Source organism: Canis lupus, chromosome 33 (assembly GCF_011100685.1).
Source record: "Canis lupus familiaris isolate Mischka breed German Shepherd chromosome 33, alternate assembly UU_Cfam_GSD_1.0, whole genome shotgun sequence".
In the NCBI taxonomy this organism is placed as follows: domain Eukaryota; kingdom Metazoa; phylum Chordata; class Mammalia; order Carnivora; family Canidae; genus Canis; species Canis lupus.
Window position 1 is genome coordinate 31,214,630 of NC_049254.1, and position 13,448 is coordinate 31,228,077.

At 42.5% G+C, this 13,448-nt stretch overlaps 1 long non-coding RNA gene across 19 annotated transcripts in view; it reads right to left on the reverse strand.

Annotated features, from left to right (window-relative positions):
* Positions 1-13,448, reverse strand: part of LOC106558182 — a 40,704-nt gene that overhangs the window by 24,554 nt on the left and 2,702 nt on the right. For 8 of the 19 annotated variants that reach the window (XR_005383437.1, XR_005383445.1, XR_005383446.1 and 5 more), the window contains exons 3-4: positions 11,839-11,896; positions 1,111-1,200 (exon numbers count right to left, since the gene is read on the reverse strand). This is a non-coding gene — a long non-coding RNA (uncharacterized LOC106558182). Of the gene's footprint in view, positions 1-1,110; positions 1,201-2,927; positions 4,803-11,838; positions 11,897-12,877; positions 13,028-13,448 lie in introns of those variants that run through there. The other 11 variants (XR_005383454.1, XR_005383450.1, XR_005383447.1 and 8 more) reach the window with 6 other exon arrangements.

The following is a 13,448-nucleotide window of genomic DNA, read 5'->3' on the forward strand; positions in this document are numbered from 1 at the left end:
CATCCCGGAATAGGGAGATGGTGGGCAAATGTGGGCCAAAGATTACAAGAAGTCCCCTCCAATTCAGATTTGCTTTCAGGCTTCAAATGGGACCTGCTGCTTTGTCAAACAGAACTGAGTTCTTAGCACTCCCTGTGTTTCCCACACCTACACCTTTGGCACACATCATTCCCCTTACTGAAATCTAGTGCTGTCAAAATCCAGCCCACCTAGTGTACGTTGGTACTTTTGCAGAGCAATTTGGCAGAGTCTAGCAAAATTGAGGATGATATAAGCTCTGACCTAGTAATTCTACTCTTTGGCAAATATTCTAGAAACACCCCACACACGAGCACAAGATGTGTGCAAAAAATCTTCAATGCATCACTGTCCGAAAGACTAAAATAAAACAACCTAAATAAATATCCATCGGCAGAAGAATTGATTTTATTTTATTATTTTTTTAAGATTTTATTTTATTTATTTATTCATGAGAGACACAGATAAAGAGAGAGAGGCAGAGGGAGAAGCAGGCTCCATGCAGGGAGCCCAACATGGGACTCGATCCCGGGACTCCAGAATTATGCCCTGGGCTAAAGGCAGGCGCTAAACCGCTGAGCCACCCAGGGATCCCCCCAGAAGAATTGATTTTAAAATTGAAGTATACACACACACACACTAAAATACTATGCAACAGGGATCCCTGGGTGGCGCAGCGGTTTGGCGCCTGCCTTTGACCCAGGGCGTGATCCTGGAGACCCGGGATCAAATCCCACGTCGGGCTCCCAGTGCATGGAGCCTGCTTCTCCCTTTGCCTGTGTCTCTGCCTCTCTCTCTCTCTCTCTGTGTGACTATCATAAATAAATAAAAATTAAAAAAAATAAAATAATAAAATAAAATACTATGCAACAGTAAAAGTGAGCTAGAGCTACATATGTTATCATATATATAATTTATAATATATATTTACATATATAAATTAAAATATGCGGAAGTATAAAAGCAAAAGGCAAAACATGGAATAATATAGTAGAATACATAAGATGATACTATTTCAGAATACACACATATGTAGTAAAAGTATAATGAAATTCAGAGAATTGTAAGTGCCAAGTTCAAAGTCTTAGTTACCTCCTGAGGTAGAAGCAGTGGGCTGCAGTTGGGCAGGGAAACCCCAGTGGCTTTCATTGCATTGGTAATGGCAATAATTTTCCATGGCTGCTGTAAGAAATTATCACAAACTTGGTGGCTTCTAACAACCAAAATGTATTTTTTCACAGTTCTGTAGGCCTAAAATCCAAAAATCAAGATCACTGAGCCAGAATGAGGGTAACGGGAGGACCATGCTCCTTCTGGAGGCTCTACAGGAGAATCTGACTTGTCTCAGCTTCTGGTGGCTGCTGGCATTCCTTGGTTTATGGCCTCCCCACTCCAATCTTCCAATCTCTTCCTCCTCTGTCTTCACTGGGCAGGTGTGTGTGTGTGTGTGTGTTTGTGCCACCTCCCTTATAAGGATACTGTGATGATATTTAGAACCCATCCAGACAGTCCAGGATAATCCCCTTATATCAAGATCCTTAACTTAATCATACCTGCAAAGACTTTTTTTTTCTGCCCAAATTTAATATATGTAGGTTTTAGGGATTAGGACCTGATATCTCTGGGAGAGAGGGAACTTGTAGCCTACATAGTACTGATTTGTTTCTTAAGCTGAATGGTGGGAAACAGCAGACATGGTCTCATGGACCTCTCTCTCTATCTTGAGCTCCTGTTATCTGTGTCTTACATGAGACACACTGTGAACCAGTCATGGCAAGAGAGGGCTCTGGGAGGCTGAAGAGCAATGTGATGAGAGTAACTCAGGGGGTGAGTCAAAAGACTAGGAGTTCTGTTCAAAGAGTAGAGTGTATGAATTTGTCATTTCAGAGATGGGGTAATTCTGGATAAGTCACTTATAAACGGACTCTTGTCATTTTTAGAATTTTTTGTGAGTCCCTTTTAAGATGTTAAATTAGAATCTTTGGGGCTCCTGGGTGGCTCAGTGGTTGAGCACCTGCCTTGGGCTCAGGTGGTGATCCCAGGGTACTGGTGTCAAGTTCTGCATCAGGGTCCCCATAGGGAACCTGCTTCTGCTTCTCCCTCTGCCTGTGTCTCTGCCTCTCTCTGTGTCTCTCATGAATAAAAAAAAAAAAAAAATTACAATCTTTTAAGAGTGGCCCCTCCTCCAAAATTGAGAAAACTGAAGACTGAAAACAAACAGAAACCTTTCAAAGCGGAGTGGATTGTCTGCTCACTTCTGGCAGTCAAATTTCAAGCACTGAGGACAGGTCAGAGGAGAAAATTCCAGTTGTATGACATAGGCGGTCACCAGCTCCACCTGCCTTTTATCCAAGCCTGTTTCCAACCGCTCCCAGGGCAAACAGGAAGCCAATGCCCTGAGTCAGCTCTATTCCCACGAGATGACAAATGGGCTCAGAAGCTCCTTGGCCAACGTGAGCAGAGCTGAGGAAGCAGCAGGTGGTCACTCTTTTCTCAGCACGGTTCAGTTATGACTAAGCAGGTGTTTGTTCTTTTCCTGCAGCCTGGTGGGAGCGGGACTGAGGAAGCCAGAGCATGCACCACAGTCAGCGGACTCCCTGCATCCTCCATCCCCAAATGAGGAAGCAGTTGGTGGGAAAATTAGTAACAGGAAACCTCTTTTAGGAGGAATCCGGGGCTCAGCAAGGGGAGCTCTCAGGCCCGACCACTCAGTTGCAGACCCAACGGGAAGAGCGGGGACCTTGCACATGAATTCCAGCAAAAGGAAGAAAGTTTTTACTCCTCCCCTGGCAACAGCCCAGCCAATGAAAGACTGTCACACTCAGCCAATGAAAATCCACTCTATTGTGAACCCCCAGTTTATTCCAATGAACTTTTTAATTTTTTAAGATTATATTTATTCATGAGAGACACACAGAGAGAGGCAGAGACACAGGCAGAGGGAGAAGCAGGCTCCATGCAGGGGCCCTGATGCGGGGATCACGACCTGAGCCAAAGGCCGACTCTCAGCCACTGAGCCACCCAGGTGCCCTCCAATGGATTCTTGATTTTTAACAGCCCTCCCAACTTCCCCCTTTCCTCCATAAAAGAGAATTCTTCTCCTTTTTCTCAGGACTTGTCCACGGTTTTGCAGTAGATGGCTTGTCCTGGACTGTGATTCTCTGTCATTCCCAAAGAAACCCACTTTTGCTGGTAAAATAACCGACCATTTTATTTTTAAACTTAACTTGGTAATGGGCAGGACCAACCCTATTGGAGGAGGCCATAGACATCTAAAACCTTGAGGCTGACATCTGTATTATCCTGTCTGAGGGCATTTTGCCCATTTTGTACAGCGTGTTACTGGTGCACGGGAAACAGTCTAAACAGGTCATCTTTGCACTTACAAATTACTAGGATTACTAATGTGAATAACTGTTCTACATTGTCAGGCTTAGATGCTTAAGTCTGGCATGTCATTTGTCAAGTCTCAGCTCAGATGGTATCCCTATAAGCATCTACCTGCAAGCATTGGTCTCCACGACCTTCAATTGCATAACCCTTTCTCTTTCCTTCTTAACCACTTTTTCACTATTTGCAATTTTCTTATATCTTATTTGCTTATGTATTTATTGTCCACCTTTCCCACTGAAATGTAGGCTTTCTGAAGTCAGGAGCCCTGCTTTGATACATAGATAGATAGACAGACAGACAGATATCTTGTATCCTCAGAGGTTAGGATAGTGCCTGACATATAATACACAGCAAATGTTTACTGAATGAATAAGTGAATGAGTGAACAATGAATGGATGAATGCAGAGACTGAATAAATGCCTCAGGACTCAAAAAGAATCAGTCTTGGAAGTGAAAACAGAATCCAAATTAATATAAATATCCCATATCCATGTGCTTCAACATATTCAGCTAAGATTCCTTCCCAATTTACTATTTCTGCTTTGTTCCCATAATATACCACTGTATGCACATTCATATGCACATTTGCACATTCATCATCCAAATGGAGAAACTGAAGCCCAGCAAAGTGAAATGCCTTGAATAAAACTATGTGGCTAGTTATAGTTATGACTAGGACCCTATTTTCTATCAGAGAAGTAATTTACTCATAGAATGATTTGGGATTTTTGCCTCATTTTGTTCCTTCCCTCATAAATAAAACAACAAAACATCTCCTATGAGAAAAGTGTACCACAGTTTTTGTCTCACGGAGACATGGTACAAAGTCAGCGTTACACTCGGCAAGTAAATAACTACATCGGAGGTTGTATACAAGGAACAGTTATCAAGAAAGCAACTTTGGCTAGGCTTGATGACACTCTATGTCATTAGAGATGAGTGAGAGGAGGACTCCCGGGTCTACGAGGTACACAAGATGACCAACATGGAAGTCTTGGACTCAGACACTGGTTATTTTTAGCATTAGGGATATTGTTTCACATAGTTAAGGGGCAATTCTGCTAGGAAGCAAGACACCGACTGATTTTGTGAGGCCTTCCCAGCATCCAGGTCCAACTGGACAAGGACAGATCAGGAAGCATGAAAAATAGGAGCTCCTAAAACCCACTTACCCTCCTCCCATGAGATTAGGCTGCCTCCTTTTGACTGGAGGGGCAAAAACTGATTGCATGTACTTAGTCCATCGATTGAGAAACATTACTAATTTTTAAATATGTCTGAATGTTTTATCTGTGTCCACTTCTCATTTTCCATTTCCAGAACTCATTCACTCATCCTTTCTATCTTCTTGTTCCTTGAAAATGCTGCCCATTCTGAAATCGATTTTGAACTACAATAGAAAAGCATAGCTGTCATTGAAAGGAGAAAGAATTTCAAATAATTTCAATTTCAATAATTTCAAACAAACAAAAACCCTGAGGTGCCCTATCTTCCCATACATAAGTTCGCCATTAACCAACAACGAAAGAATTACACACGGTAAGGGAAGACTATGAAGATGAGAGATTAACCAAACAATAGCCTATCTTTGAGAAATTTTCTTATCTTTCCAACAAACTTCATAATTAACTGATAGTATTCATTATAATTAATAGTATTGCAGCAACCACCTCTAACCACCATCTTAAAGAAAAGCATCTCCTGTAAAGCCCAAAGAGCAACCAATAGCTGGCTTTCTAAGAGTGATTTTAATACGGAATGATGGTACCCTAAGTGTTCAACGCAAGACACACAAAAAAAAAATCACAAAGCAAAGCAATTTAAAATTAAGCATACTTATTATTTCATTTTTAAAAAATATTTATTTATTTATGATAGACACAGAGAGAGAGGCAGAGACACAGGCAGAGGGAGAAGCAGGCTCCATGCCGGGAGCCTGACGGGGGACTCTATCCCGGGACTCCAGGATCGCGCCCTGGGCCAAAGGCAGGCGCCAAACCACTGAGCCACCCAGGGATCCCCCATAATTATTATTTCAGAAAAATAAAATAAACTATTCAGATGGTAGAAAAGCTAAAAACAGAATCCACAAAACATGCCAGAAAATATTACAGTAAGCCACCACATTCAATAATAGTCAAGAAATAGCGTGATAGTTTTCTCCCTGAGGGACAAAGAATGGCAACCTGTGCAATGTTTTCACTTACCTGCTCTGAGGACTGGTTTGATTCATTATTTGAATCATGCCTAAGAACTCCAATGGCTCACATATTAGCTGTGGCAGGAAGGCATCTAGTCTTCTTAGAATTACTGCCTCCAAAGATAAATCCAATGTGTCCACTCTAAAAATTGACCTAAGTTATCTCCTTGACTCTCTGCTGTTGGTTGGCCAGCACACCTGTCCTACTAGATAGTGAGGGCCTATTGGGAAAAAACTCTGACATTCATGTTTACATTCTCCACTTCTAGCACAGAGGAGTAAAGTTAACACGTGATTGAGTGTGGAGCCTGGCTCAAAAGTCAACCCTTTTTTGAGCACCTTTTTATTATATCTGTTCTGTTCTTTGTTCCTATATTTTTGGCATTTTAAACACTTTAAAAATATTTTTTTTAATTTTATTTATTTATGATAGTCACAGAGAGAGAGAGAGAGAGAGAGAGGCAGAGACACAGGCAGAGGGAGAAGCAGGCTCCATGCACCGGGAGCCCGATGTGGGATTCGATCCTGGGTCTCCAGGATCGCGCCCTAGGCCAAAGGCAGGCGCCAAACCGCTGCGCCACCCAGGGATCCCTAAAAATATTTTTATCAAAAGCAACTCAAACTTTGTATTTCAAACTAGCTCATGACAGATTTGGAACATCTTATGAATAGTGTTATTGCTAGTTCCCTTATAACTGTTATTTTTCTTTTATTTACTATGAGCCAAGATTTCAAAATCACCATAAAATATACTGGATTCTGAAATGTTCATTATAAATAGTACTTTTTACCAAATATATGGGTGACACAAAGCAAGTTATTTCAAGCATTTATACTTGGGATCCACCAAGAGACAACAGTCTTCAGAGTCTCCATATCCCAATATGTCATCCACGGCAATGTTTCCAGATGTCTGCTATTTGCTCCATCTCCACGCCATTCAGACTTTGCCGCTCAACCTCCATCACGGGTATCCACAAACACTACCTCTTTGAAGGGGAGCGCTATAGAGCCACATCTAATGTCTATGGAAAGCCACCAATTCCGTCAAGAAAAAGCAAACTAAATTGCAAAAATCAAATTCCATCAAGAGAAAACAAAATAAAAATGCCAAAAATAAGGGGGAGGAAGCACAGGATACTCCCACAGATGCCAAAAGGGGTCAGTATGTTAGGCACGCTGCTTTTAGGAGAACTGACCTGAAGTCTACTTGAGTTCCCCAGAATCTACAGAGATAAACAAGAAAATCAATCATCACAACATAGGATTGGGAGACCACATAGGAATAGGAGGCTGTAATTGAGGTTAGAAAGGGCCATTATGGGAGCACAGAGGAAGGTCACTTGACCCTAGCCAAAGAGTCAAAGAGGGTTTCACTCAGGAGCAAATCCTGAGCTGCATTCAGAACAAACTAGAGCAAGCCAGAACTAGAAGGGGGAAGAGGTGGCATCCCAGGCAGGAGAAAGACAGTCACCCAAGAGAACTCCCGTAATTCAGCAGCATCTGGGGTCCAGGGTTTGTGGGGGAGCAGTGGAATATGAGACTAGTAGGTGGCCAAGGGTCCACTCCCCATGAAAACCATGACAAAGAGTTTGGGATTCAATGTGACTGTCAAGGGGAACAATTTAGGAAGTAATTTAACTTGCATTTTAAAAATAAAATCGGAATAACAACTTGTTGATTCACAGTGAAAAGGAGGAAAAAAAAAATGAGTCAAAGTTCTTGATGAAATGTGGAGATTATGGGGCACCTGGGTGGCTCAGTGGTTGAGCGTCTGCCTTTGGCTCAGGTCGTGATCCCACAGCGCCTGCCTCTCCCTCTGCCTATGTCTCTACCTCTCTCTCTCTCTGGTGTCTCTCATAAACAAATAATAAAATCTTAAAAAAGAAAAAAAGGGAAGTGTGGAGATTGGCAAAAGCTTATGAGATGGCAACCACCGAAAGGGGTGGACAGAGATGCATAGTAGCTCAGGAGGGAGTTTTTACCTGCAGAGGTGGGTTGGGGTGGAGGAGTGATGAGGAAGGAAGCAGCACTGAGATGCCTGAAGATGACAGAGAGAAAGAGGCTGCATATCCAGGGAAGCTAAGGGTGACAGGGCTAGGAGACTTCGTGAGTGGAGCAGGCCTTGAGTGTGAAAGAGCTGGCCCCCATGCCCTTTGAACTCTCTGACAGCTCGCAGAGCTGGGAGAGAAACGCTGCTAGCCTAGCTGGCTCCTAGGTGGCTCCCTAGGAGGGAAGAGCTCAGCCAGGTCCCAGAGCCTGGCAAAACTGAAAGCAGAGGGATCCCTGGGTGGCGCAGCGGTTTGGTGCCTGCCTTAGGCCCAGGGCATGATCCTGGAGACCCGGGATCGAATCCCACATCGGGCTCCCGGTGCATGGAGCCTGCTTCTCCCTCTGCCTATGTCTCTGCCCCCCTCTCTCTCTCTCTGTGACTATCATAAAATAAATAAAAATTAAAAAAAAAAAACAACTGAAAGCAGAGTTCAATGCCTGGGGATGGGTGGGGGGTAACATTTGTGCTAAATTCTACTTAGAGTTCTTTTAGCATTGACTTAATTTCATTATATCCTAATTTGTAGGTATTGTATCACATTTAGTAGGTATGCTAACTTGATTAACCAGAGGATTTTATCCCTACCCACTTCATATAAATTTTCTTTATTTCTATTCACCCCCCCCCCCCATGTAGACAGAGGAAACATTAAACAAAAGCAGTTAATATTTATGCATTTGCTTCGACTTTAAAAAAAAAACACAGGGGCAGCGGACACCTGGATGGCTCAGTCAGTTAAGTATCTAACTCTGTCTCAGCTCAGGTCTCTATCTCAGCTCAGGTCTTGATCTGAGGGTCATGAGTTCAAGCCCCACCTTGTGCTCCACATGGGGAGTGAACCCTACTTAAAAAAATTTTTTTAAAGTCAGGGGGATCCCTGGGTGGCGTAGCGGTTTGGCGCCTGCCTTTGGCCCAGGGCGTGATCCTGGAGACCCGGGATCGAATCCCACGTCGGGCTCCTGGTGCATGGAGCCTGCTTCTCCCTCTGCCTGTGTCTCTGCCTCTCTCTCTCTCTCTCTGTGACTATCGTAAATAAATAAATAAAATTTAAAAAAAAAAAAATTTTTTTAAAGTCAGACGGAATTTATTCTGTAGCCTTAATTCATTGTTTTCTATTTGAAGAGCTCCAATAAGATCAAAGTGAGCTTCAACTATGATTACCCATAAACCTCCACAATCCTACACTGCAGCCCTTTCTAAGCAGAGAATCAAACATGCTTCTGGACCCTTGTGAAATGTGGCAAATACAATTGTTTTTGACAAGTACACTTGAGCAGTGTACTTAGGAAGACCAGAATATTAGGGGTGGGGTAGACCTTCATAACTGAGAAAAAATTAATGTGAACTAAGGTCTTATTTTGGATAGAATTGGGTTTCCAAGTCAGTAAACTATTAATGACAGGCAGTTAGAAGGAACTTTCTAGTTAGTTACCTACAATACAACAATATAGGTACCATAGTTAAAAAAAAAAAAAAAATTCTGGGGACGAAACTAGTTTTTACTTTGGCTTCATTTTTAGTTCAATTTAGTTCAAGACGCTGGCCAGAAAATCCCATATGAGAAATGGTGAGAAGCAGATTCTTTTGCACCCTAGAAGATTCTTGATAAGAGATATAAAAAAAGATTATTGGAAACCTTCACCATTTCCTGCTTTATGTTTCACAGATGAGAATGTTTGCACAAAAACCACCAACCCACGTGACTCTTGCTGTTGGTTTCCCCAAACATGAGCTTCTCTCTGCAGTGTCCCTTGTCTTGCTTCCTCCTGACTTTCCTGTCCACAGGGGAGAGAGCTAGACATCAGGTGCTCTTGTGAGAGCTGTGTGTGTCCTGAGGGTTTCCCCCCACCTGTGTTGGCCACAGGAGAGCACCGAGGGGCTGGAATCCTATCCAGAGCACCTGCCCATGTAATAGAAACCTGACTGTCACAAAAACAGCAACTTTACTCTTAGAGCAGAGGACCAAAGCTCGGAGAGACCTAATTAAAAGTAGATGTGCGTTTAAAAAAAAAAAAAGTAGATGTGAGCATGTGTGAGCACATGGATGTGAACATGTGTTTTTAATGATGACTTTTTGTTTGTTTGTTTGTTTGTTTGTGTTATTCATGACAGACACAGAGAGAGGCAAAGACAGAAGCAGGAGGAGCAGGCTCCCTGTGGGGAGCTCCATGTGGGACTTGATCCCAGGACCCGGGATCACGCCCTGGGCTGAAGGCTGATGCTCAAACGCTGAGCCACCCAGGCATCTCTTTGGGGTTTTTTTGGGTTGTTTTTTTTTTTTTTGAAAGCATTCTGAATCTAAAGTGAAAAGAAAGAGGATGCCTGGGTGGCTCAGTGGTTGAGCATCTGCCTTTGGCTGAGATCGTGATCCCTGGAGTCCCAGGATTGAGTCCTGCATCAGGCTCCCCGCAGCGAGCCTGCCTCTGCCAATCTCTCTGTGTGTCTCATGAGTAAATAAATAAAATCTTCAAAAAAAAAAGAAAAAGTGAAAAGAAAGAAACTACTGCTGTAGTTCAGTTACTGAAACCAAGCAACATCGGGCTCCCTGCGAAAAGTCGGCTTCTCCCTCTGCCTGTGTCTCTGCCTCTCTCTCTCTGTGTCTCTCATGAATAAATAAATAAAATCTTTTTTTTTTTTAAAAAAAAGGAGGGGACACCTGGATGGCTCAGTGGTTGAGCATCTGCCTTTGGCCCAGAGCGTAATCCCAGTGTCCTGGGATCGAGTCCCACATTGGGCTCCCTGAATGGAGCCTGCTTCTCCCTTTGCCTGCGTCTCTGCCTCTCTCCGTGTCTCTCATTAATAAATAAATAAAATCTTAAGAAAAAAAAAAAAACACCCAAGCAACAGGTAGTACCTAGGACAGGGCCTGGCACATTAAAAAGTCCTCAATAAAGACTTGACTGGTTGCTGGCAGGACAACATCTTCCTCAATGCCTCCTCCACCGTGTTCAGTAACCTTCTTTTCTATAATTTCCTTTCCAGCATTACAGCTGTTCATACCACAATCTGGCATGTGGAACAAGATGTACCATCACCTTGTTTTCCATGTTTTTAAGGGTATCACCATTTGGATGGCGAATTTCAGAACAGTTTACTCACTGCTTTGACCAACACTGGTTGAGAGCCTCCTCTGGGCAGACACCACATGAAGCTGTGCTGTTGGCAAGTGAAGGGAGAAATACACCTGCCCCAGGAGGCCCCCAGGAGACAGACAGACACAGAAATATGACCCTATGAGATATAGGAACGTGAATCATTCCTGGGGATCTCCGCGGAGGCAAAGACTGACTCGGCCCCAGTGGAGTGGGAAAGAAGGTGACTTCTGAGCTGGGGGCAATCCCAGGAGGATGGCATTTCACACAGATTGAGAAAGGCATGAAAATGTGAAGGCACGTGGGGTGCTCTGGCACCTTGAAAAGGGTAGTGTGTCTGGTGCAAAGGGCAAAGGAAGGGGTGTGAAAAGAAACAGATGGGGCCAGATTGTGAAGGCCCAAGGAATTGGACTTTATCTTATGCGATGAGCAGTCCCTGAAGACTGAGCCCTTTGAGCAAATGATAAAAGCAGGGAAGGGTCCACTTGCTCCATGCTCAACACCACACCTGGCAAAGCAGAATTGAACTTATAAATTCAGTCTCGTTATGTAACCCAATTTTTGTTTTATTTATTTATTTATTTTTTCAATTTTTGTTTTAACATGAGACCAGTGGAATATGGAGACTGGAGCCTAGACCAACCCGGAGACTGTTAACAGATACAAATAAGATTAAATATTTGAGAAATTTCAAAGTAGAACAAATCCAAGGGAGCATAAACATAGTTATTAAAGGAAGGAATCTTCCTAGCATAAACAATGACTGTGCAGACTTCAAAATACATTTCAGGTTTCCCATGAAGTGTTTATACGGACATCATATGTATTCTGAATTAAAATCTATATACTCCCGATTCCATTATGAGTTCCCAAAATATTAAAACACAATAGGGCCTGGCGACATTAGCACAATGAAATTACAGTGTATGGCACTGCTTGCTTACTTCTTGGGATAATTTATAAACCAGACCAGTTGACACGTATGGGAAATTTATAGTCACAAAAAAACTGAGTGATTTCTGGCAAGGCACAAAATAAATTTGTGGCTTAGCCAAGAAAATAATTCACATTTCCTACTTACCATTCCCAGGCTCTCCACGATAGTTCTTCTGCCTTCTTTTATCTTTCCTTTTTTTAGCCTGAAAGGTTTTGAGAAAAGTAAATGCTTCTTGAGATTCCCTCAATTTAACCAGTTTTTAAAGGGTCAGGATACATTTGGAAACTAACAAAACCTCCGTATACCTGACACATCTACGTTCTGTGAGTATTTGGGCACCCCGGGGGCTCTTGGGGTAAGGCTAAGGAATCTTCTTGGTAGATGTCTTTGATGAGAACAGTGAAAAGTTCCAAATCAAAGTCATTTTTTTAAAGCAGAAAATGAGGAGTGCTTGGTGGCTCAGAAGGTCGCAGTAGTCTGTCTTGGGCTCAGGTCGTGACCCCAGGGGCCTGCTCAGTGGGGAGCCAGCTTCTCTTTCTGTTGCTCCCACCCTGCTTGTACTCGGTCTCTCTCGAGCGAATAAAAAAATATTTAAAAATAATAAAGCAGAAAATGCTTCATCTTTGTTCTCGGCTTTCTCTCTTTTTGAACACTTTTTGTATTTTATTTAAATAATCTTGTCCCTGCTACTATGAATTTCTACCACGTATACTACAAAATCTGTGATTCTCCTGTCCTGTTGGAGGGATTACTTGAAAAGGAAATGAATAATGTGCTATTCTTGGCAGGGAAAGAGGTGCTGCTGACCCGTGGTCATTAAGGCACAACTTTTGGATATTGTTCCAGAGGTCGGGAGGCAAGTACTGTCATTTCTCTGCTCATGGAACCTGGTTGATGACTTGGGCAGCCTGGGTGGAGCCAGCCACTGAAGCCCTTGCTAGGTTTGAAACTCTGTTCTTGGTGAGAAACCAAGCGGTATTGGCCTCAGTTAGCCAATTTCAATGAGCAGAGAACCAAGTGGCTTCGCCACATTAAAAATATCTCCTGTCCTCCTTTCCATATGTAGCATTGAATCAGGCAACCATGATGACGTCTTCAAAAAGAAAGCAGGAATAATTGTGAGATAATCCTTAACCATGACTGTATTTTTAAATACACGATTTGCCTTGAGCTCGCTAGTTACCTCCAGAAGCTGGATCCACGATGGAAGATTCCATCCACAATCCATCTCTTGGCAGCTGAACCCTCAACATTCAGGAAATAATACAAATCCAGCCAAATTTAGTGTTTGGGCTGTTTTGTCCAGATGACTTCCTGTCCTGTAAGAGTGGATCTCGGCGAGGTATAGAAGGAGAGGTCTATTTAGAGACACTTGGAAATCTCTGGGCTACCCTGAGCAATCAAGTGGTTCAATTATTTTAAAATATAAGGAAGGAAAAGCTGTACTGGCACTCACAGTCTTGCAAACGAACATTTTATTATTTTATTATTATTTTATTATTTTTTATTTATTTATTTAAAACAATTTTTTTTAATATTAAGAAAGTCCTCTTTGTCTGCATTCACTTTGAGGGGGTTGGGATTGGAAGAAATAATACAAGAGACAAAGTTTGAATTTTGATGAGGGAAACTTTTTTTCAAGGTTCTTCAGATAACTCTTCATTACTTCCCATTACAATGTATTTTAATTTATGAACTGTAATAAAACGCATTAGGTCATACTATGGCAGCCCTTTTCATGAGAGGGTCTCAAA